The sequence below is a fragment of the Protopterus annectens genome, chromosome 3.part0 (assembly GCF_019279795.1).
Source record: "Protopterus annectens isolate FY-2018-M chromosome 3.part0, PAN1.0, whole genome shotgun sequence".
NCBI lineage: Eukaryota > Metazoa > Chordata > Ceratodontiformes > Protopteridae > Protopterus > Protopterus annectens.
This window is the reverse complement of record NC_056731.1, coordinates 838,503,685-838,525,394: the sequence shown is the minus strand read 5'-3', so window position 1 is coordinate 838,525,394 and position 21,710 is coordinate 838,503,685.

The window sequence follows — 21,710 nt, the reverse complement described above, 5'->3', positions numbered from 1 at the left end:
GATTATTATTGAGAGCCTCCACGAATGTTTTTGTGTTACTGTGTGTGGATTTTGGTGGTGTAGATTTAGTGAGACTATGTGATGAGTGTGGTGTGGTGCAAATGTTTTTTTCCTCATGACTGTCAAGTTCAGTCTTGGTTGGAGAGAGCTTTACCTCCAGTTTGACTAGCTAGTACATCTCTCACAGGTTGTAGTGTTGGGTGGTAGGAGCAGACGGTTGTCTGTGTACATGAGGCAATTTCTACATTGCCTCAAGATGCCCAGATTCATCAGATAGACAGGAGAGAACACTGGGAGCTGACCCTTGGACATGCCTGAATAAAAACTATTTTCCTCTTGATAAGTTAGGAAAGTGAATGCAAGAGCTGTTTTTCTCTAAGCAAGTGAGAAAAGTAAGTACAAAAACTGTTTTCCTCTAGGTAATGAGGAAGATTGAGTGCTATAGTAATTAGTAGCTTATTTAGTGCTTACAAGTTCTGAACAAGTCCTGAGCATGAACAAGCAAATTTAAGTGCTAAAACTAAGAATCTGCATCTGCACTAGATGAGTTAAAGGACAGAAACAAGTGCAAATGCAGGCTTTTAAATCAGAAAGTTGAGAGAGATGGAAGATTGCCCAAATGGCTAATCAGTGGTGGCTGGTGACTTCAAATCAAAGGGGGGCTGCAGGAGACAGCTGAATGGGTGGGGTCAATGGGAAGGGGGTGTGGCCAACTAGAAAGGGGAGGAGCTATGCTCAAAACCACAAAAACTAACTTTAATTAAATATGCTGCCCTGGGTGCCAAACCCTCATTATGAGAGTCCAATCAAGATAAATGAAGTATAAAAGAATAAAAATATTTCAATGCATTGGCTGCATGACAGCTTACTTAATATCTAGATGGAAACAAAAAGGTTGTGAGGCATGAAAAAAATAAATTACTTTTTAAATACATTACTGGAATGCCAGTCAAAATCAAGTATAAAAAAAACAAGCAGCACTCAACTCAAAATGCTTCTCCTTGCACTGCAGTTATAATTATAATTTATATTCAGCTTTATATTAAAGTACCAAGGAACATGCTGAAAGTAGCAATCACTGTGATGCCCCCACTTGTAAAAATGTCTCATCCAAAAAACACCTGCCGCCTGACAACTATCTACTTGTTTCATGGGGAAAACATGGTCCAAGTAAAAAATGAAAAGCAAACTAGAAACAAGCTCAAGATACATCGCTTAAAGGATTACTGTACAGGTTATGGATCACACATGAATGGCATTCTGTTTAGTTTATGGGTAAAGCCCTCAGAGATCACTGGAAGTATCCAACAAGTGCAATGAACTTCTTAAAATAATGTAATCCTGTCCTTTATTACAAATACTGTCATATGCATTTCAATACCCAAGGCTTATACATTATCTAGTTAACTATTCTCTGCATGGCAACAACAGAAAGGCTTTCAATGTTGGAAATTCTTTAATAGTATGCTTATTAAAGATTACTTGCATGTTATGATCTCAGACAAGCTTACCTGATGGTCATTAAAGCATTGCTACTTAAACACAGAGCAACAGGCACTTTTTGAGTAATAAGCATAAATCAACAGTACAAAAATATGACAGAAACCAGACCATACTGCAAAATCAAGAACAGATGAATAGCCACTGTAGTACTTGTGTCTACCTTGGATGGGGGGATACCCTGCACATTTACACTGCATAACTGCCCCTTGCCTTGCTTGGACACATCCAGAGTCACTACATGGGGGAGTGGAGTGCAACAAGTATGTCACAATTTGAAATGTCTCTGGCTGACTGTGATGGCCCTGACACATTTGTCATACCTCTCAACCTCAGAGCAAGAAATCTGGACAAAGCCATACATAGAAGTGGGACAAAGGCCCAAAAATAAGGACAATTTTTAAATATTGCTCTTAGAAACTTAGAAAGATAATAGTATAGTAGGTCTTGCATTAGTATGAATTTTCTGAAGGATATGAAATCTGAAACTCAAATGTCTGTCATTATTTTCTAACTTCAGTCTTTAATGATTTACCACTAATTTGCCAAAAAAACACAATTTTATGAAAAATGGACCAAAAATGTGATGCAAAAATATAAAATAGCTACACAATACAGCTGGGAACCTGTCAAAGAAGGGACACTTTTTTTAATATTAGTACTGCTAAATTGAGCAGCTGACAAAATAAAAGAATCTACATGCATTTCTGAAATAAAAATAATCTATAACTCTGATTATTACAGTTATTTCTTAATTGTAAACCCTCCATGTTTTCTTCCAAAATTGCTAATTTGCAGAGGGATTATTAGGGGAAGAGCAACATTTTGAGCCAAATTCGGAGACAGTTGAGAGGTTTGGCTATGCCTAATTCTATAATGCAATTTATTTGCTTGTACCTCTCAACCCGTTAATGCAATAAATCTGGACAAGGCCAAATATATTGGGGGAACATATAAATAGTACTAAAAATTGGTCTTGTATAAACTGAGACAGTTGATAGAATAACAGGTCTTACTTTAGCATGCATTTTTCTGAAGGTTATGAAGTCTGAAGCTCGGTGTGTCATTATTTAGTGACTTAATTCCTAAATGATTTTCCAGAAAAACACAAATTTTATGAGGAACAAACCAAAAATAAGAAGCAAAAATCTATTCATTCTGTGAAAATCTGGACATTTGGGAGGTACAGTTCAGCTGGGGCTGTCTTTGAGTTTGCCGCCCTTCCCCCTCACAAAATCATGGTCGAATGGAGCCCTCCCCCCTGAAGCCATTCCAGTGAGCCATTACTTGGCTATTTCACTCCATTTACCATAAACACTAATGTGCATACTGCTTTACTTCTATGATGATTTGGATTTCATTTGAAAGTTTTATTTTGCATTTTACAGCACAAACACTAAGACATCTGCTAAACAAAGCAATGCAGTCTCACAATGAAAACAGGATTAGCATTAAAACTTCTCTGCCCTTGAAACTCACATTCAATGAAACAGCATTGAAACCCACATTCAAAGAAAATACATTTTGCCAGTGGCAGATAAAGATTAACTTTGGGCTGTTTTCAAAATCATAGGCCCCTTGCACATGAAACATACATGTGCTCTTTGATACACCTTCCTGATTGTACTAAATTATATTCCTTGTACAATACAGTACAGTTGTTAGAGGGCATTTTAAATTTATTGATTTGAACATTTTTCCAGTAAACAATGAAACAAAATGCATGCACCAATGACAAAACTACCCAATTCAGAACAGTTCCATCATAAAAGTCTACTCAACCTTCTACAGTCCACCAGTATCAGTAAATATGCACAATCTCTGAAGTAGTAAAAGTCATCTAAATAATTCCACATTAAAGAAATCTGTAACAATGAAGAGGTTGCTGCTAGCAAACAACTTTATATGTCATTGTTTATTCATCTATAAATAAAGTGCCTGTTGGCCTTGAGGAATAAATTGCCTATGTTGCATGCATTAAAAAATGATAAGCTAGTAATATTGCAATAGGGACTGTATGGCAAACTGATAACAGGTTCATAGTTACTACTCTAGGTATCTCTGCAGCATCCACCCACTTTACAACACAGTACAGTATCAGCAATGCATCTGTCTACTGTGGGAGTAGAACCCACAGCCTTCTGCATCAAGAACAAGTACACTACCTGTTGTGCTATTAACAATGCAAGCAGACTCACAATAAGCAGCACTAAAGTTTTGTTCCCCTGCTGCTCTCAGCTCCTTCTAAAATCTACTTGACACGCAATTGTATCTCTGAACTTTGCAGCACAAGAAATCTAGAAAAAGCCAAAATTTATTGGGGGGGAGGCAAAAGCCCAAAAAAACAGGGACACATTTTAAACATTGCTTGTATAATGTTGGAAAGTTGCTAGAATAAAATTCTGTGTTACCACCATACATTTCACTGCCACATCTTTCACCCAGGGGACCCTGTGCAAAACCGTCATAGAAACATACCACTATGCCAAATCAGCTGTTTTGTGAAAGAGAGGAAGACAAACTTAAATGACTACCATTTAGTGAATTCAGTTCTCACCATAGCTGTCAACCTCTTGGCACAAAACACCTGAACAAAGCCAATAATGGGGGAATACAGCCCCCAAACATATTCAGTGATTTCAGTTATCACCATAGCTCTCAACCTCTTAGCAAAAAACATGTGGACAAAGCCAGTAATGGGGGGAATACAGCCCCCAAACATTCAATGAATTCAGTTCTCACCATAGATAACTCTCCACCTTAGCACAAAATACCTGGACAAATCCAATAATGGGGGAAAATAGTCCCAAAAATAGGGACAACTTTCAAATATTCATGTTATAAACTTAGACAACTGCTAGAATAAACAGTTTTGTGTTACCATGTACTTTCTGAAGAATATGAAGTCTGAAATTCAAATGCCTGTTATTTTTAAACATTTAACCAGGAAACTAGTCTGACTTGGAACAAAAGACAATTTTCAGCAGAGCAGGGAGAAATGCCAGACACATCTTTGTAAGATGGGAAGACATGCAGACTCCACACAGAAGGCACCCCAGCCAAGAATCGAACCAGAGAACCTGTAGCTTTTAGGCAGTAATGCTACCAGTACACCACTGCACTACAGACTTTGCAAGGAAAAATGTAGATACAGAAACCACAGATTTTATGAGGAACAGAACAAATATAAGGCAAAAATCTGCAAGTTTTTTTAGAAATGGTGATGGATAGGGAATTCAGGTCCTTGCCACCTGCATCCAAGGTGGAGGGTTCAAGCCTGAGTATCTCTACCCATCACCATTTGTTCTCTCTAGCTACCAGTATATAGCAACTGGGACATTTCACACACACACACACACATACACTTCCTTTGTCCAGCAGTATAATTCATGTCATGAAGCCTTCACCTACCTGCTGTAAAAAATGTCCTACCCCTTTCATGAATGAAGCCCACAATCCAGCCAGTGAACAAACACCTACCTGAAGCCTTTGTTCAGCAGTAATCTACCAATAAAGCCCATGCAGCAGTAAAAGTCCTGCGAGAGCAGCTCACCCCTCAGTCCTCATTGGTTCTGCCAGCAGCTGAAGCAGTCTAGAGCTCCTCTGTTCTGTGTGGTCGTAACTGCACAGATTCCTGGGTATCTCACAGCACAGATTGCTTGGTACCTCTTTGTCTGTATCCAGACTGCTGATAAAGGCAGTCTGAGTTCTCTAATGTGCATGCGCAGAGGAGTCGGGACTCGTGATTTTTTTATTCTGTTTTTGTTTTCTTGTTTTACAGATTTTTCTTTTGTTTTTTCTAGGTGGGAGGGTTGCAGTCCGGCAGTCTGATAGCACAAGCTGCCCCTGTGGCCAATAACTACAATTTCTGGGCCAGAACCACTCCTTATGTGGTAGACATGTTACCTAGTGTGTACCACTCCCACTGATAAGGTAGAAGGCTTCCCTCCAGCACAGAAAAGCTTGGGGGGCTCAGAAGCTTACATACAGTCCTGGATACAGCAAATCTGTATCTGGAACACTAGTTACAGGAAAGGTAGGAAACAGCTAGCACACGAGTATGCAGCAATATTAGACCAAACACAGTTTAAAAAATGCAATTAAATTAAAAAGGACTAAAATCAAGTGCAGAAAGAGTTTATTAGGTAGAATGTGGTAAATAGATGGGGACTGGGGGAGTGTCCCAGATCAAATCTACAGTGGGGAGGGCAACTGCAAAAGCCACCAAATTTAAACTACAAACCAAAAATAAGGTGGGCGGGTGAGACAAAACAGTTTCAACAGAAATCTAAGCAACAATTAAACTCTGTAACCAAAAAATATATACTCAGCTCTGTATATTTGCAGATAATCTGTAAGGCAATCTCTCAGAACACAGGTTCCAGTAATTTGAATGCAGCTGTTACTATACCAACTGAAGACACAGCAGAAAATGGGGGTGGGGTGGGGAAAACAGTTTCAACAGAGATCTAAGCAACAACTAACAGTACAAACTTTAAAACCAAAAAAATATTCTCAGCTCTGTATATTTGCCGATCAGTCTCTCAGAACAATGAGACAGCAGTTTTAACAGAGATCTAAGCAACAATTAACAATCTCTATAACCAAAAAATATACTCAGCTCTGCATATTAGCAAATAATCTGTAAAGCTGTAACTGCTGTTTCTAGTTTGTCTGATACTTGTTGTATCTTTCGGCTTTTCCCGGTTAGGGGTCGCCACAGCGGAACTCCGGTCCCGCTAATGATTGGCAGCAGAGTTTTATGTACCGAGTTGCCAGCCCTGACGTACAACCTTCAATGAAGGAATGCCCATTCACGCATGTCTCCACACAGAAGACACTTTAGCTGAGAATTGAACAGGACAACGTCTTACTGTGAGGTCTGATACTGATTGCTTAAATTATAATACATTTAAAAATTGTTTATAAGAGTGTTTTAAGTTAACACCTAAAGCTTATAGGAAAAAGTTTCATGAGCATAGGCACAAGACAGATGAAAGTGTGTGTGAATATATTGCTGAGTTAAGTATTTATTTTCATAGGTGGGTGAGTGGGTGTCAGGTCACCATTTTTCAAAGGCCGGGAGACATTTTAGTGAGGAAACAAGCCTATGAACCTATGAACCTTAGCACTTTGCATGATGACATGAGAATCTGGTTGGCAGATAGGGAATGCAATACTGCAGATGAGTTGGGTAAAATGGGAGACCTATACCTAGCAAGCAGGTCATCACTCCACAGGAAAGGGATACCCAATGCTGCACATGGATATAAGGGAACCCCTGGTGGGCAGCCTAAACTGCCCCAACAGATTCCACCAGTGACAAGGGAAGCCACTAGTTCAGTTACACAGCCAGGATCAAGGGTTAAATGTTTTAAATGTAACCAGTGGGGCCATGTAGCATATAGATGTCCACATAGAAAAGGTGGGGAACAAAAGGTAGGGAAGCCAGCAAATGGGAGTGACAGCATACCAGAGGTAAGTTTTCTGGAGACAAAAGGTATCAAGCTACCACAAAAGGTTATATACTATCTTAGTAGATGGGAAACAGGGCACTGCTAAGAGAGACACAACCTCTGAGCTAGCCATTGTGAAGCCTGCAATAGTTAAAGAGGATCACAACCTACTTGGGCAGTCTACTCCATTCAGAGCTGTAGGAGGGACCCCATTCCAAATGCCTTTGGCTAGGGTTCACCTGGCAGGGTGGAAAAGGAAACAAGCAAGTAGGTGTAAAAATTTAATAAAAATACTCCAAAATATGGAATAAAACACACACACTTTATTGGCAGAAAATACAACCATTAAAGACTACACGCTTTCGCCAAAATAACATATGGCTTCATTAGAGTCATAATGGAGCAATAAAATAACATACATTTAAATACTACTAATCACTAACTACATCCAATCACAATCAAGATCACACAATACATCATCCTATCAATGCCTTCATTAATATATTAAAATCTATTGAAGTATGTCACATCACGAATCATGAACCATTTAAACATGTTATAAAACCTTTTGATAGAAACTTGAAAATCTATTTCCTAAGTGCAAACATACATAAAAATAAATCAGTTCATGTTGGATATTCTACAATTTTAACCTTGTATTACAAAAAAAATTTGGTGTGTTCATATAAACATTTGCCTGCTCCATTCTACTTTGTGATTGATTGTGTATATTTCTATTTTTAATTGCTCTTAGGTGTTCAGCTATCCTGACTCAGAGTCTGCGAATGGTTTTACCCACATAAAATCCCTGGCAGTTGATGCATGTAGGAACATACACTATAAGTTTAGTGTTACAGTTACACCTGCCAGGGCAAGACAGGGTATATCCATAGTTGACTAAAGAAATGTAAGGTCCATCATCAACAAACTTACAATATCTACATACTCCACATTTAGACATTGAGGACTTATAAATTGTTCTTTTCTGATGCTCCAGGATGTTTTTAATGTTCTTACCTCTGCTGAACACTATTCTCAGTTTAGTCCCCAGTTTTTCTTTTGTATGTTCATCTAGGCAAACATTCCATGTTTTGTTAACCACTGTTACAAACAGTGGGGTTAAATAATTATATCTCAAGATACACACCTCCTCATTGCTACCATCTTCTTTCCTTTGTATAACCCCACCATCTGACCTCAGAATAGGCTGAAAGGAAGTTTCTCTTTTGCCCATGATTTCCTGCTGATCTTATGTAACAATTTCAAGGGGTGCTCGCAGTCCAAAAACATCCCTATAAGGGTGTATAATTCACTCTTAAAGGTGTCATTGTCAAAACCATTAGAAGACTCTGAAACAGGATAGCTGAACACCTAAGAGCACTTAGAAATGGAAATATACATGATGATTTGTATATATACAGCACCAAATGCCCACATTTTAAAAAGTTTATCTTTTTTGTTATTGATCGTGTCTTCCCGAATGTGAGAAGGGGTGACAATAAATTGTTAGTTGAAAACAAAGAATATTTGTGGCAATTAAGATTAAAATTTAAATGCCATGAGCACTCCGGGCCTGAATGACAATATTTCTTTGGTTCCAGTATTGAAAAAAAGAGCTTGTATTGTGTAAATCAGTCTTGCTTCAAGTGTGCTTGATTTGTTATTTTTTTCAACATGAACTGATTTATTTTTATGTATGTTTGCACTTAGGAAATAGATTTTCAAGTTTTTATGAAAAGGCTTTATAACATGTTTAAATGATTCATGATTAGTGATTTGACATACTTCATTAGATTTTAATATATTAATGAAGGTATTGATAGGATGATGTATTGTGTGATCTTGATTGTGATTGGATGTAGTTAATAATTAGTAGTATTTAAATGTATGATTTTGATTGCTCAGTTATGACTCTGATGAAGCCACATGTTATTTTGTCGAAAGCCCTTATTCATTAAAGGTTGCATTTCCCACCATTAAAGTGTATGTTTTATTCTGTATTTTGGAATATTTTTATTATTTTTTTTACTAGTGTTTATCCTGTTTGGATTTTTTTCTTTGAAGCAAGTAGGTGTGTTTGAGGATATTCCTGCAGTTGTCCTGATAGATAATGATTTTGATAATGCAGTACTTTGTGTGCATGCAGTTACATGCAGTTAGGCTGGGGGACAAGCATGTGGGTCTGGTAGCCTAGGGAGACCCAGACAGACCACACAGTTGAAGCCAATACTGGTGAGGTGGCTATTTCAGGAAGGGATCTACCCTGTAGTAGTGAGACTGAAGGTGAGCCACAGCTGCTGGTGGGTACTGATGCTCCCTTGGATAAAGTGACTGCAAAGGCAGAGTTGAGTAGTAGTACCCAGGCTGACAGTGAGGCACCACTGTCAGAGGATACCAGACTTCATGTGTAAGGGAGGATGGGAAGGGTTACAAAGAGAGAGTAGATACAGGTTCACCTCTCAGATCCTACATTACAAGGCTTGAGGAAGGTAGACAGGGAGGTGCCTATTCTCAAGGAAATGGGGAATCTGTATAATGGGATAAAGGGTTACTGTATAGAGAGTGGACCCCTGAGGGAGAGCTAAAGGGTGAGAGGTTGCAGCAGTTCGTGCCCAGAGAATACCATCTGGCACATTTAACCATAGCCCATGACATTCCTTTTGCAGGTCATATGGGCATAAAGCATACAAAGAAACATATTATGGAGAACTTTTATTGGCTTGGCATTTCCAGGGATGTAACAGGGTACTTTAGGACCTGTGAGCAGTACTAAAAAGTAGACAAGGCAGGAGACAAGGTCAAAGCACCTTTGATGCCTTTGCTTGTGATTAAGGAGCTGTTCCAGAGGGGAGTTATAGATATTGTGGGGTCTCTGAGTACACCAAGTTCCACAGAGAAGAAGTATATCCTAGTGGTAGTAAATTATGCTACCAGATAACCTGAGGCAATAGCTCTGTCCTCCATTGAGGCAGAAAAGGTGGCAAATGCTTTGTTAGAGATTTTCAGCGGGGTAGGTTTCCCAAAAGAAATACTGACTGATAGAGGTGACAATTTCATGTCACACTTCCTGGCTTATCTGTGGAAGCACTGTGGGATTAAGCACCGAAAGGCCAACCTCTACCATCCCCAGATGGGTCTATATTACCATATCAGAACTTAATTTCTCTGAATACCAAAATGTCGACACTGAAACAGCGAAATACAAAAAGTACAAATGGCCACTTCCGCAAATTTTTTCACAGGGAAAAAATTTGCTTGACCGACCAACAGTAAAACAAATTTTCAAACCCTAATTCAAGTGGGAGGCTTCACCCCCCCAAACCCCCGATGTGGGGGGCTGTGGTCCCCACACCACCCTAACTAAATATATCAACTCTGAGATCGCTATACATTGGAGAAAAGGGCAAATTCCCGATAACAGCCAAACAAATTTTTCCCTGTGAAAATACTTTTCGTATTTCGCTATTTATGTGTTGATGTTTTGGTATTCGAAGAACTAAAATTTTGATGTAGTAATATAGACCCTCCCCAGACTAATGGTCTTGTGGAGAGGTTAAACTCTACACTAAAGACCATGCTACGGGTATTTGCAGACCAGTTTAAGAGAGTGAGGGAGAAATATGTTTGCCTATAAAGACCTGTCCCAGGAAACCACAAGTTTCTCACCTTTTGAGTTGCTGTATGGGCATAAGGTGAGGGGATCGCTAGATTTGATTCACAATGAGGGGGAGGGGGAGTGTGAATCCCACAAGGAGCCTTTTGTGGCATATGTCCTAAACCTCAGGACAAGGCTCAGGGAACTCATGGGCTTGGCCCAGGTGAACCTGGCAGAAGCCCAACCGCAGAAAAATATCTGGTATGACAGAAGTAGTTGAGCTAGAGAGTATGCTGTGGGGCAGCAGGTTATGGTTCTCATTCCTGTCAGGCATAATAAGCTGCAAGCAGCTTGGGAGGGAACCTTCAAAGTGGTAAGGAAGGTCAGTGATCTTAACTACATGGCAGAACTGCTAGGCAGGAGGCAGAGGAACAAACCATACCATTTTAACATGAAACCTTACCATGATAGAGCAGCCCTTGTGCTGAGTATTTGTAGTGGATGGCAGGAGAAGTTTGAGGGGGATCTGGTGACTGATCCCCTCAGTGAGACTCAGACTGACACCTCAGTGGAAGGGGTAGCAATGTCCCTGCAGCTATCCACTACCCAGCTCTGAGAAATCTGAGCTATGATGCAGGAGTTTGGGGACATGTTCACTGGGAAGCCAGGGTGTACCCACCTGGTGCAGCACCATTTGGATACAGAACCCCAAAGGCCTATCAATTAGGCCCCTTATAGGGTGCTTGAGAGAGTAAAACAGACTCTGAGGGAGGAGATATAGGAAATGTTGGAACTGGGGGTAATCCAGGAGACCAGCAGTCCCTGGGCCTCCCCAGTGGTGCTGGTACCAAAGAAGGATGGCAGCACCAGTTTATGTGTGGACTACAGGAAATTATATAGTCACACAGAGTCAGGTGCTTACCCCATTCCTAGGACAGATGGCACACATATAAGGAAAAGGGGGAACTGCTGGCCAGACAAATATAGAAATTGGAAAATAGAACAGTTTGTGCAGTAGCATGGGTTCCTGGCAGTGTATGGAGACAGTAATCCAAATGTCTGTCAGTGGTTCCGCACATCAATCTATAATGATCTGCCACTGATGTACCAGGAAATCACATTGCTATGTAAACTGTAAGAGATATATGATGCAAAACCCTGTGCAGTCTAATATACTCAGTACACACTCTAGATATGAGTCAGATATTACAGATAGCACACAGCCAGCAAATCCCTTGGGCATCATATCAGGGAGGTGCTGGACTGTGTAATCAGGTGTAGCAGCCTATTGGCTGTAGCACACAAAATCCTGGACTAGAGTACAGCTATGTCTGACCTTTTAAGTACTGATGGTCCCACTGGGCATGCTCCTACAGTCAGCAAATGTCAGCCCATGTCTGAAGCCACATGTGACAGCAAATGTCAGCCCATGTCTGAAACCACATCTGACTATAGAACTGAGATGTCCATATATTTCTCTGCATACAGACAGATATGTATATCTAACTGTCTCTCCCTATCCCCATTAGACATGATTGCCCTTATATATCAGAATGCAGCACATATAAGATATATATGGATCTGTAGAGTTTACATATGTGAGAGAGAGAGAAGAAAAGGGAGAGAGAGAGAGAGAGAGAGAGGGAGAGAGAGAGAGAGAGGGAGGGAGAGATAAATGTATTGATGCAGCCACTTGTACACCAATTGTAACCAGAGCATGCCATTAGTACGGCGAGCTGTAGTGTGTAATGGTAGGTAGGTAAGGGTTCTAATCTCATGTCAGTCACCTTGTGTGTTTCTGTAGATATTTCACATAAAGCAGCTTAGACATGCCCAACAGGCCTGTGTCTATGCAATGGTCACTTATTTTATGGCCCTGTGAGTAGTGTCCTCCACAAATTTGGCCTCCCTGTCAACAGCTGCTGATGTCATCCACCCCAACAGCAGTGGCAGACACTCTCCAAATGCATAAGCTCCATGGTGCATGCGATAGATATGTAGCATTACAGTATATACAACTAGATATGAAGTGTGTCTAATCCCAGCAATGGCAAATCAGTGAGTGTGTGTGGTAAGTGTATCCCCTTGCAGAAGTATGTGTGTTTTGCCTATGTGTGTGCAATGCTAATACATTTTAAGGCCTGTGCCTACCCGTTAACCCCCCATTGACTTACTTTACAGGGCCTGCTAATGTCATCCACCTTAGAAGCACACTAGAAGAACTACCATAATCTAGGTAAATGCTACAAAAATAAGCTGTTATTTTGGCAAAAAAAGAGAAGTCCTGTCCTTTGCACTTGCTATGGACTTGCTATGGGAATGGTCTGTCCTGGCAACTTTTCCGATACTAAAGGAAGTGTCCCATATTAGCCATTCGACAAGGTGGCAACCCTAGTCTGTTTTGCATATATGTGTGCAATATTTATACATGTTGAGGCCCTATGAGTAGCTGCTGCCCCTAAATAACCCACATGTGTCTAGGCATGAATGCTAACCACCACCACCATATAAGTACTGACCAAGATTGTGGCAAAGATCAAATGATGTTAACACACTGCAGCAGGGTCTTACATCAAGTACGGACTGGTGCCAAGGTCCTGGCCTCAAGGTAAATACAGAAAACTGTACCATCATACCATTCAGCAATGACATGGCCCCACTGTTTGTCACAGCAACAGAAACCCTCTAAACACACAAGCCTGTGTTGAGAGACCTGGGTACTCAAGTTGATAACAAGATCACATTCAAGCATTATGTAGTGGCAGTGGTCAGAAAAGCCTTGTACGTGGTTCACCTCATAGGTAAAGGGATTGCATCCAGAAAAAAGGTGGTCATTACCTCTGTGCAGTACTTAGTCAGTAGATCAATAATTTACTACAATACCCTATTTGGTATGTACCTATCCAGACAGCTGCACCAACTGGAAAGGCCATAGTAATACTCACAAAGGTGATCCATGGCATCCAACACCTGTTCCATGCAGACAAGCTTGAATCAATAGTGCTCCACTCAGTATCGGACAGGTTACCCAGAGATGGGCTGTGTCACAGCTAGAAGGCTGCCCTTCAACAGCTGCCCCATATATGTGAATCAAACTCCTTGCACATTACCAGCATGACAAGCCTGAATCTGATATGTGACATTAACACAATCTGCTGGAGAGACATGTTTGTCTCCCAGAGGCTGCCCTGTCTCAGGAATGCACTTCCCATACATATCAAACATAGTACCATGCAGACCCTCTTCAAGTGCAACCATGATGAGTGGATGGGAAGCCACAAATCTATCACAGGGTCCCACCTGTGTCACTCAATGACAGGGGCAACAGGTGTTGGTTGATGATACTGTTGAGCATAAACTAATGGCTAACCTTGTAAGGGACTCAGGGCCATTATGCAAGTAATCTTCTATGATCCTATGAAGTAATGATCCTACTGAACTACCAGGTGACATGTATCAAGAGTAGCATGCTGTGTTAAGAGGTATGCATGCAAGATTATGGTGTCTGCCTTCATTGTGTCTGACACACTGTTCTACACATGTGCACCTAGGTAACCATACACATATACAACTGTACCTTGATGAAGTCACATATCTGCATTGCCACCATGCCATCCTGAGCCACTGTATTGGCACCACTTCCCCACGGCATAGACACACAGACACCTGGAACAAAAACCAAAACTGGTCTGGGAGGCAACAGTTGGTCAGCAATACTAACAGCAATGCAGAGTCATGGAACAAAGATACATACACTTTGATGTGTACTCATGACATATGCCAGCAGACAGCACCTTACACAGCATAACACTGCTGCACTACAAACTGCCATTAACTGTAGTATAGTCACCCTGTGCATCAGACACATATTTGCATGTCCCTGCATTGATGGTAAGGATGGCAGGGATGTGGCACAGGTAACATCACATGCACAGGGTGTGGTGTGGGTTGCCAAAGGCCTAGGCTGTGCCACACAGTTGACATTGTGTGTGTGAGTGTGTGTCTGGAGGGGTGCTGGTCAGCATGGCTATGGAGAGGAGCTGTGTGTGTTTAGTGGTGACCTGCATGTGACAGTGATGTGTGAGTGTGTGTGCGTACACAGTCAAGCCATGTGCTAGCCCTGTACAAGGGTATATTGGACAGCTGTGGACTGTACATGGCAGAATGTACAGTTCACCACCTCCGTCTATGAAGAAGGGAACTGGCTGTGCCAGGATTAGCACTGGCACCACCATTCCCAGGGTCAGATGCCATTCTACTTGCTGATGGTGACTGGTGTCTGCCGGGTCTGTGTCTCTCATGGGACCACCCAGGACCACATGCTCATGGCTTGCTATGTTGTGGTTTGGACAACACCCTCCCTTCGGTAATGCTGGTGGTACTAGCACTACAGGAGTGTGAATGTGCACAGCCAGATGGGCTTTCAGCTGATGTTGTTGCTGACCTACATCCACATGTCTGACGCTTTACTCCCCTCACATTTTCAAGCACAGACATTGCATGGTTAACGAGTGACAATGTCTCACTCCACCATATCTCCACTACATCATTGAAATGACGTAAGGCATCACCAATGCCATGGATGGAGTCATATATTACAGGCAGTGATGCACCCATGATACTAAGCATCCATCTGGTGTTGCATTCAGAATGTGCCTGTGCCTCCATGATGTACCGAAACATGCGTTGGGGGACACATGATGTGACACCTCTGATAGATGGTGGATGGGTAGCAGTCTTCCTTCGAGCACCCATGTCAATCTGCCTGTGTGGAACCTCACCAGCTGTCTGGCTATGGCTGCTGTCTACAGTCCCAGATTCCATAGTCGCCACACTCTCCTGTTCCATGCCACCACCCTCTGACTGTCCAATATCTGTGGCCACATGGGACTGGGTATGTGTGGGCATACTGACTGTGTGCACATTGGGGGAGGAACTGGAATTTCAACCCATGTGACAGATTCAGCCCCCAACAAACACATCTGTACCTCACTATGGCCACCACCATCATCAGAGTTTGATGAGACACTGACATCAGATTTAGAGGGGGACAAACTCCAACCTCCACGGTCACCTGTGAGGAGGAAGACAACATGACTACATTAATTTCTGCACTATTATGCCTGCTAATCCACACACACATACAGCTGAGGTGGCATAAATGCATTCTACATACCACACCTTGTTACTGATCCCATGCACAACACAGAAGCAGACCACAACAGACACAGACATGACAGCCCCTTAATAACATAGGTTCATACGTTTATAGGTTGGTACTAGGCTATCGGCCCTAGGGCCTATACAAACCTAGCCATAACATTTCCCTGGCTATTTCTTCCCACACTATTTACTTCCCTGGACCCCTGTCTAGCAGGGTGACTGACGTGATCCCTGGGGTGTATTTACTTTCTCCCATCCAATCATCAAGGTTCCTTTTGAAGAGGGCCAAAGAGGTGCTCTGCTTGACATGAAGTGTAGCTATGTCCAGTTAATGTTGCCAGTACTATAAACCTGTGAGATGAGCAAAATGTCAGTGTATGTGATGGATCTTTACCTAAAACACAGTGCACTCATGTCCACCATACTAATGCTCCCCTTTAGAGCAGACTGCCTAGACCTTCACAAAAATATGTGCAATTATGTTACAGCTCCTGCAAATATAGTACTGTGATTACCGATGTAATGCACTGCAGTGAACCATTCCATAAGTGAATATACAGGTATTGCAATATGGCTAAGCTTCACAATTGTGTCCATGGTAAACTGGCAGCCCTTAACATGCCTAGGGTATAGATAAGCCATATCAAAACAGTTTCACACTCACCGGCTACAGGATGTTACACTCCAACCACACCAGAGGTACCTATGGAACTGTGAGGGAGAGGTATCATCAACAGACACAAATGTGGCATTTCTACAGAATAATAGTTGCATATATCAACATGTACAGTATGAACTGTGATACTGCCCACATTGCTGACATTCACACTATGTGTGCACATGTGTGCATTACAACCCCCCCAAGTGCACATTGACCTGAAATCCATGTACAGGTATGCAGAGGATGCCACTATGGCTGCTACAGTATTACAGTAATGACCACCGGAGGCTTACCTGCATACTCATGCACTGTGGAAGCTGTGCCACCCACCTCCACAACATATGGGGTGATGGGTCTTTGCAAGCTGGTGGCCGAACCCAGGTTTGCCAGGAATTCCTCTGTGGCCGAGAGTGGTTGTTGTGTTGCAGGCCCTTCACTGGTGCCAGCACATTCCCTGGCCACAACTGCAGCCCTTTGCCATGCATTATTTATCATATTTTTTGTCTGGTGTCAGACTTGCTCATAACACCTTTCCTGTAGCCCAACGTGATTTACAGATGCCACAAGGTCTGCCCACAGTGCCACAGCAGGATCTGGTGGTAGAGTCTCAGTCCATCAAGTATGGCATCATTCTCCTTTGCTGAAAAGGGTGGGTTTCTACATCTGTACATCACTCCTGAAAGACAAGAATAGGAGAACACATCACAGGACCACATACATTGCTCTCCATTATGTGCACACCCTGCACATTTACATTTGCCAGCACTATTCTCCACTAACTACCACATCATACACTGCCATCTATCACCACAGTATGTATGTGGCTATCAGCAACATAGTGGCAATTCATCATGCATTACCTACCTGATCTTGCTGTTTCTTACTACTTACTGCATGTTCTCTAAGGTATTCAACTGAATCTTTTTGGTTACACCTATTACAGCTTGTTTATAGCCTGTCTACATTGTTTGCAGTAGTGCCAGTCTCCTACTTTTTTTTTAAACCCCTGGGCTGTAGCCCACCCCATAGGTCTCTTTGGCCTTCCTTCCTCAGATTCTGGAAAATATGGGTTGACAATGTCCTACAGTTTCCCCTGCCAGTCTGGTTGATATGGACATCCTGGCAGAGTGTAGCAACCACTTCATGTGCATGGACAACTATCTACAAACGCCACCAAGGAACACAATTTGTGATAGATGCAATGACATTATAAACCATAGTCCATGCTATCTCCCTCTAAAGCTCACATATCTGGCACTGAACAGGTTGTCGACACAATCTGTGCACCTCACACGCCACCTACACCTACACAACATACACCCACCCACATATGCAGAGGTCCTCAACATACACATTCACAAACAAAGGAGACCTCCAAGGCAAATGCATGTGTGAACTCCACAGCCCTCCACAGCACATACCATGCATAGCCACACACCTGTGACCCACAGCCACAAAGGTGTCACCAATAGTCAAACATACTAGTCATAGGAGACTCCATTGTGAGGCACACAAATGTGCTTCTCACCAGGCTGTATATGGGGAACATCACAGTTACTTGTGTGTCAGGTGCCAGACTCTGCCATATCACATACGCACTGCTGTCTCTCAACAACAGGTACTGTTATGAGTGTCACAGTCCATGCTGGCATGACTGACCTAACACATACCTCCCTGAACTATATGCAGTAAGATATGATTTAGCACACTGATTATGTGTCCCAGACAGGTATGTCCCTAGCCTTATACAGCATTCTGCTGTTACCCAGAATGATGCCACAATACAATCAGGAAATGACTGACCTTAACAATTGGCTTGGTTTCAGGTGCCATTCCAGGAGGATCCAGTACCTGACAGCCTGGGATGATATGATCAACAGACCATGATGTTTTGCCAGAGAAGGCCTCCATCTGTCTCAAATGGCCTTCAGGCATCTGGCAATGGTTCTTCCCACCCCCATGTTTTATTAGGAAAGGTGGTGAGATTAACACTACCAGCATACAAGTATCAGCATATCGCACATTGAAGGCCATGCTGCTAAACGTTAGGAGTCTAAACATGAGTCTGTGCTCATTGCAAGCAGTCTTAAACCTGGGAAATGCTGACATCTGTGCAGTCACAGACACATGTTTCACAGCTGCAGAGAGCACCCCAGCCTTACATGGTCAGCCATCCTATCATACAGTCATATCCCAAGGTGTGGGCAATAAAGCCATGGGACATGGGGTTTCATTATATACGAAAGACATACACACCTCCAGGCTGTATAAACAGTAAGATGCACAGGGGACACTGCAGGGGCAGTTAACCATTGCAAAGACACCTATTCAAATCATAGGTAGCTACCGGACCTCCACATGTGACCAGGAAGCCCATTCTGCCTATATGTACATGATACTCTATCAGGATTCAAGCCTGTACCCTGATCCTGGGTGACTTTAACTACCCAAGCATACATTTTGTGATGTACTCATGCCAGCACACAAATAGACAGAGATCCAGCAACAGTGGAAATGCAAACACCTTGGAGCAGCTAGGTGCTACCCCCACATGAAGTGAAGGTCTGTTGGAGGTGATATTAAACAAAGTGGGTAACCACTGCAGCATCCCTACAGTATCATCCTCTGTGGTCAAACAAACCATAAAGCAGTCATGTTTGCAGTCACCATCTCCCATAATACCCATCTAGCTAGGGTCTGACATGCAAACAACTCCATAGTTGTTTACAACCTCCTGAATGATGGTATAAACAGCTTTGCAGCCCCCACCCCTCTGCAGGAACAGGCACCAATATCAAAAATACACAAAGGCACTATCCATGTATTTGTATACATGCATGGAGTTAGGTATGCCCAACAGGACTACATCATCCTCTGCAAGGATATGTAAACATGTGTGGTAGACATCTGCAATAAATAATATCTATAACAGGGAGGACATACAGCTGTCCAAGACAAATAAGGTGCAAGTGTGCAATTTAAAGCAATGTCTCCTTAGCCTGCACAAGCAAATAAAAGCACTACTGGAATCTTGCAAAGCAAACCCCGAGCCCACATTGGCAACATCCACTCCAGGCAATCATATCACCTTCTTCACATATCCCTGCAACATCACAGGAAGCACTCATACCTGCTTAGTAGTGATGGTCAAGAAAACCAGATATACAAGTGCTGTAGGTATAGCATACTTGATGCTTGACAGAGTCAGTGCAAGCTTCACCCCTTGTCCCCCCATCAGTACATCAGGACATCCCCAGTACATGCCCCCTTCCATGACATCTCATAGTCATGGTATACAGCCACCATGGGAGCTGAGCACATCATAGGATGTAACCTACATGACCACAAGCATGACCTTGCAGCAGCAGAAGGCACTGTATTCAACCAAAGCCCGAATTCTGTCTTTGTCCCAGCCAAGTGAAGGACACCCACTGACACCCCTTTACACTAAGGTGGGGTGTTCACCAATCTGGCACATTATAGACACATCAGCCTAACTAGGTTGATCTGCAAGGCCATGGAACAGTTTATAATGAACCTCATTAACAAGGACAATGGTGAACTCCACACACTCAATCACTCATAGTTAGGCTTTGTAATGGAGGGATCATTTCTGTTACATTTGATTGACCACTATGACACAGTCACCAAAGCCATGGATGAGGGGGAAGACAGCACACACTGTCTACCTTGACCTGGACAAAGATTTGCCAGTATTCCCCACTTGTACATAATAGATATATGCTCCCAACTAGGCATCAATCCATATGTTACCAGATGGGTAGCACTGGCACACTGACAGAACCCATCTAGTCCACATAGGGGAAGCTACCTCAAGCAGCAGACCCATAACTAGTGGCATAACTCAGTGTTCTGTATTTCGGCCTTTGTTATGTGTGATGTACCCTTCTGAGGTGCAGGGTATAACCAGTCAGCTATGGCTGACCATGTATGCAGAAGAATGCATGCTGGGTGCTGTCACCACATTCCCTAGTGATGTGGACATCCACTAAGATGGTCTCACACAGACACATGACTGGTGCCAGAAACATGGCCTCAGGCTGCATGCCACAAAATGCAGTGTCATCCCCTTTGGGGAGAGTGATGTCCCCACATATTATGACACTACTAACATCCTAAGCACACAATCAGTCAAATGTGATCTGTGTACACAGGTTGATGGCAACATGACATTTGACCACCATGTTGCTTCCATTGTAAGGAAAACTTTCTACATAGCCCATGCTATAGCTAAGGGTATGTCATCCAGGGACATGGGGTTCATAACACCCCTGTCATCCCCCCTAATAAGACCCATTATTGAGTATAATGCCCCTTTTTTCATGTAGCTCATAAAGCACGTGCAGCAGCTGGGGAGATCACAGAGGTTCCTCAAGAGGGAATACCAGAGCCTCAAACAGCTACCAAACATAGATAGGCTATAAACCCATCCCTCTAGCCAGTTTCATACAGACTCCTCAGAGGTGACCTCTGTCTGGCATACAAGACGATCACGGACTCCACCTTGATGGGACTGGTGCACAACTGCAAATCAAGCTCCACTCTACTAACACACACACACACACACACACACACACGCACACGCACACGCACACGCACACACACACACACACACACACGCACACACACACACACACACACACACACACACACACACACACACACACACACACACACCCTCAACCTGGTCTGTGACATTAACAGGACTTGTCGGTGCAATGGACACCCTGTCCACATCAGACAGAGTACCTCTTTACACCTTTTCAAGCAAAACCTGGATAAGTGGATGGTTAATAGGACATACACCCTTGGGATATCACCTGTGTCCCTGCTGGACTGGGGCATTTGATGCTGAATTGCATACCCATGGGCTAAAGTGTGGGCTAGACTTATAAGGGATTCAGGGCCAATAGCCTAGTAGCCTCGTATGATCGCAGGTATACCAGTCATGGCCCTGTGTGCTTTGATGAACTGTGTTTTGTTTGTGTCCACACCCATCACTGCGATCTACTGTGGAGTGTCCCTTATGGGTGATGTTCCAGTACTATGCCATACAGCCACCATCCAACAAATAGGTGAGTGGTACTACAGGTGTATGGAGATAGTCCAGCAACATATGTACTACACAATTACAGACAGCCCTGCAAACATGCTGTATGTTATTCTCCTTGTAGGTGTCCAACATCTGTAGTACACAGATGTTTGCAGAATGTGTACATGTGCCTGATATATGTGGACCCTCTGCTAGACAAATGTGGATGTCTGAAAAACAGCAGAACAATACGTAATGGTTGTTTCCATACTGCGGGGAATC